We start from the raw sequence: 5,458 nt of genomic DNA, 5'->3' as shown, positions 1-5,458 counted from the left end.
AGATTATGTTGCCTTTTCTCATTTCAAGAACCATTTTCTGTTGCAACAACGACGAGATTTAATTCATCTCTCTACTCTAACTGATATAAAAGTGTAGCTGGAGAATTTAATGTTTTCTTGATCCAAGGCATTCGTCAATTGCTTTGGCACATAAAATGAAATATTCCTTCGGCCACAATAGATATTGCAGAAATTACCTGGAAAAGTTAGCAGATGGTCTTCAAATTCAGTGGAACAACAAGCATTTTATATGGTAAACGCCAAATGCCAGAAGTTAACAAAGAATTAAAGTCAATGACACTGGCTAATTTTTCATTAGTAAATTCGAAATTTTGTTTCTGGTGAGTCTCATCTTTGGTGATCACTTGTAGAAGCATTTATATTCAATGCTTTGAATATACCATATAACATTCATGATTAAAATTTGTGCAAACCGAATACGTTATTGCATCTAAGGCTACAAAATACATATGGCTGTAGAGGTCTCAAACTATTGACCGAAATGTTTCTTCACAAGGCCCTATTTCACTTTTTGTAGAGGCCTTTTACTTCTGTGGCAATACAAGTTCTGAAAGAAATGCTATGTCGCAGAGGGTATCAATTGAATCTTCATTCTTCATGTATTTCGAAACTTGTTAAGTAATTCCAACCATCCGCTATCTATCTCTTGACGATATTGCAGCTACGTACAGACTTTGATAAATTTTCTGCATGCCTATACAGATACTAGAGCTGCCAGAGATTTAATCCAACAAATAAATCAAACGTTTTTATTTGAGTGTCTCAACCGATTACACGGTTCCGAACAGCGGCATTCAATTATGATTAAACCTATTCTTGTCAAACTTCGAATAGAATTGAATAATTATCAAGAATCCATCGAAAGTAAACAGCACCTACTGTTCAAACTTAAGATGCAACCGGCCGTCAGTTTTTCACGCTCTTTCACTGTTGTTTTAAAACTTACTTTGCGTAATAAGTTTTCCAACTTTGGTAAATACTTGATTAGAATAACAATCTACTCATTATTACTCATCTCTAGATAGTTCCTTACATAACATTGTTGACCTCTTCAGACTCTGTCTTAAAGAATACATTTGACAATGTGCTGAAAATCTCCCAGAAGCTCGGTCGCTCCAAATAAGTTTGATGCTTCATCTATACTTGCAGAAATATCGTTTTGTGAGTGCATCTATGAGAATTGAAAATACTGCCTGTCAAACATAAACAAGTCAGAAGTTCCGTCTTGGCCACTAAGAGGTTTTCGATCTACCAAATACATAATATAATTTTTTTTATTTATTGCATGCATCACCATATTATTCGATGATAATTAATAACATATTTTGAACCTATTTCATAAAATAAATCTATTATAATATAAAAGAGAATTCATTTTGTATATCGTGGCTAAAGCATTTATCAGTACAATCTTTGTCGAAATACCCGAGGACATCTGTATTACTATTCATTCTAAATTATACAAGATTATACAAATAAGATAATACTTTGAACATTTCCTTATATGGTCATTTTCGTCAAGAAATGCTATGTAAACATTCTATAAGTTTTGCTTTGTACATACTAATTATTTGCATATTATTTCGTACCGTTTTAGCCGGGAGTTGTCTCAGGTAATAACGTTTTGTAATTCGCATTCCGATTCATTAAGAGAGTGCTGACATTCTACTCCGGTGCTGATGATATTTTCAAATTCTACTGGATACAAAATACTTATAATTCTACTTCTAACATAACGAGGAGGCTCTGAATTTTCTTTATACTTTTCTTATAAAAAATTATGCAGAATCGTACATTTGGTCTCAATGAATGAAATCAAAAGCAGTGAACCAGGTAGATTGCAAAGAACGTTTCAGATTGCCAAATATCCGCTTGGAAAAATTAAAATTCATCGCTTGATTTTGTTGAGTGATAAAAACAAACTGAGGCAATGAAAACGAAACTGCAGCAACACATCTAAATTTATCAGAAGTTTCTCATATGTTTTTTTTGGTTAGCGGGTGTTGATCAGAAGCCATTCGAATTTAACGATTTTGGTTGAAAAAAAAATAGCATCTTTTCTTTCTTGCAAGCATTGATGCACACTACCCAATTTTAAACAAAACGAGGCATTTTCACTGCGGATATTCGAAATTTCATTAAAATATACTAAGCTAAGAAATTAATGAGTTTTGACCAGTTCAGTACCTCACATGTGAAAAATTGTCGGACTTAGTAAAGTGTCGTAGACAGTCTGGATAAAGAATTGGATGAGATAGACATTCGATCAAGCAACGCTGCTCTTGTATGTTGACACAAATTGTTCAAGCTTCTTGTTGGCTAAGTTCAACCATCTTGCTTGCTTATGCTTCCTCTCGACTTGCACGAACTTCTTGGAGGATACATACATACATACACACATACATACATGCATCATACATACATGCCTATATACATGCATACATACATGCATACATGCATACATACATACACACATATATATGCATACATGCATACGTACGTACATACATACATACATACATAAGAAATATATACATATACGCATATTCTCAAACTCTGTCTCTTTTTCTTTCTTTCTGTCACTCTCTTTCTCTCTCTCTCTGTCTCTCTCTCTGTCTCTCTCTCACGCGCACACACTAAATGCAGATGTCATTTTGAATAGAACTATTTGAAATTAAGATTTATGAGATATTTCGTATTCACTTGCTCATTGATATGTTACCCGAAGTCTTTTCTTGTTACTCATGAAACTGAAAATTTAAAACATTTTCACCGTAACCTGTAGGTTATTGCACGTGATTATGGAAAGCTGTTATTATCAATTCCTCGTTTGAGCTATACTATATACTAATAACATGCTTTAAGTCTGAAGAAATAATTTTTTTCGGATTTGAAAGGGTTAGTCGATAAACTAAAATAATAACCATTTTCCATAGAAATAAGCAATGTATAAAACAAACTAATTTACTTGCCTAGTCAAACAGCCTGAGAAAAAAATAATGGTATTCTGTGTTTGCAGAAATTAATTTATATATATCTTAGGTAGAAAGCTATATTGTCTAAGGCGGTATACATATTTTCTTATTTCAAGATTTGCCTATAGCAAAAACTCGTTCTTGTTATTGGAATAATTTCAGTAGGGTTGATCTTAGTATATTTTATATTTAAACGAAAGTTTGACGCGCGCTCTTCACGCACCTTATTTCAGATGCACTGAACATAATGCTTATAACGAATCTACTATGTGTGGGTGCACGTTAAAATGTAAAATAAATATACGAAGAATAGATTGAAAAATATGTGTATATGATATTGATGCCAAGGCACTATACAATGAGATCCGTCGGAAAGATAAAGAGGTAAGAGACCATAATGTGGTAGAGGCCACAACAACTCATAAAGTGAGAAAGTACTAGTCGAATGTTCCAGTGAAGACCTCAATAAAACGGAAACATAATAGGCCACATATAGTGATCTGGGACAGACTAAAGGGACAGACATAAAACTAAAGATCAGCGAAAAAAAAACAACTACTTCGCAAACTATTGAAAAATTTAAAGCTACTCTACCCGGATTACAAGTACAGATTTATGCCCGTAATTATTGGAGCACTAGGGTATATAACAAACTGCCTCAACACCAATCTTGAGAATCTAGGCTTCTCAAAATCAGAAAGGCGTAAGTTAATACGATTACAGGTACAAATGCACCTTTATGCATGAGAATAAAAACAAAACATACAAATTTGCACATGCACTGACTTCAAACATTACACACATAGACAAAAACAATTTACAAATATCTTGTTGATGTTGTTAAAGATATATTGCTTAAACAGCAACGCAGTTTCATGACTTCGATTGGATAGAGTCTATGATATTAATAATAATATAACCACGAGGCCCAGAAATGAAATGAAAAGCGTAAGCTTGATGCGGCTGTTTTTGCACGTGTCGTTTTAAACGAAAGAACATAAGGATGGGCGTTTCCTTCAAATCTTCCTTTCATATTTAAAAAAAAAAAATCAAAAAAATATCCAAAAAAATCAGACAATGAAGGTTCAAAAAAAAAAATTAAGCTCGGTTTACTAGCTCATGATCGGAGTACTGAAACCAGAGCCTTTCTGTTATGATGTATTAAAAAATACTCTATATTTGTATTGAGTCCAGTAATTTGTAGCTTTTGGCTAATCAACAGACATTTACACACATACATGCACACACATACACAGACACACATGTAAGTGCGTGTGCATGTGTATATATTTATTTCATTAGAAAGAAGGATTAATTTCATCCTCTGTATGACCAACATACTCTGGGATCGTAAGTTGAAAATAACATTTTAACATATATTTCTAAAATACTCACTGCATTAGCTCAGAGGGTGAAATCAATTGGTATTGAAATATACATTACTTACTGATGTATTCAACGCAAAAGTAAGCCTATTTCTCATAAGTTCATTGCATTGCTCGCGTGTATCTTTATTTTGAGTTTCTGGTGGTTTTGGAGCCTTGGTCTGAGTTTAGCAAGTGGTATTAAATACCTTACTGAATCTCTCTTTCTTCCTCTCTCCCTCTGTCTCTCTCTCTCTCTCTCTCTCTCTCTCTCTCTCTCTCTCTATATATATATATATATATATACACATAGATAGATAGATACATAAAATACTTGGATATAGTGAAATAATTATATATATAAATGCATGAAGACTTGCTGCATAGGGTGAGAGAGAGGAAGGGCCTCAGTCAGTTTGAGGGATCTGACTGTTATTGCAGTGTAGAACAGAGTAGCGTACATCGGGCAGATCTATGATTAACAATGTTCCAACTATGACCATCCCACCTTTTATCGTAGCATTATCTAGGATTGCATTAGCTAATGTCTTATCATTTCTAAAGAATGGATGAAATTTGAGTTATATTTAGCTGCTATTTTGTAGCCGGTCATAATACTGTTTAGCGTCACCTTGGTTGTCTTTAACGACGTTAGGTTTAGTCGGATAAAAAAGTCACATAAATAGATGTGTATTCATCTGTCATTGCTTTAATTGAGTTTCTTTAAGATAAACTTCCTTCATTAAGGATGGCTAAACGTAGTTTGAACATTTATTGATTCGTTTGTGTTGTCAGCAGGAATGTGATGGACATGGATATAGAGAGGAAGATGACTTTCGAAAGACTGGCATTAATTGGAAAATACGTAATCGACAGAAATATTAAATCAGAGCTTTGGAAGTGTCATAATAAATATGGCATAGGCATATGTAGCAAATGTATCGAATGCTATAAATTATAATGAGGGAGATGCCTGTCTATGGCATGTATGTATCTATCTATATATATATAAACATGTACCTAAATAAAAATAACTATACTTATATGTATATATGTATTTATGTATGTATATACATGTATATATATATATATATATAT

Source organism: Octopus bimaculoides, chromosome 9, assembly GCF_001194135.2.
Source record: "Octopus bimaculoides isolate UCB-OBI-ISO-001 chromosome 9, ASM119413v2, whole genome shotgun sequence".
Taxonomy (NCBI): domain Eukaryota; kingdom Metazoa; phylum Mollusca; class Cephalopoda; order Octopoda; family Octopodidae; genus Octopus; species Octopus bimaculoides.
Note: the sequence above shows the minus strand (reverse complement) of the source record.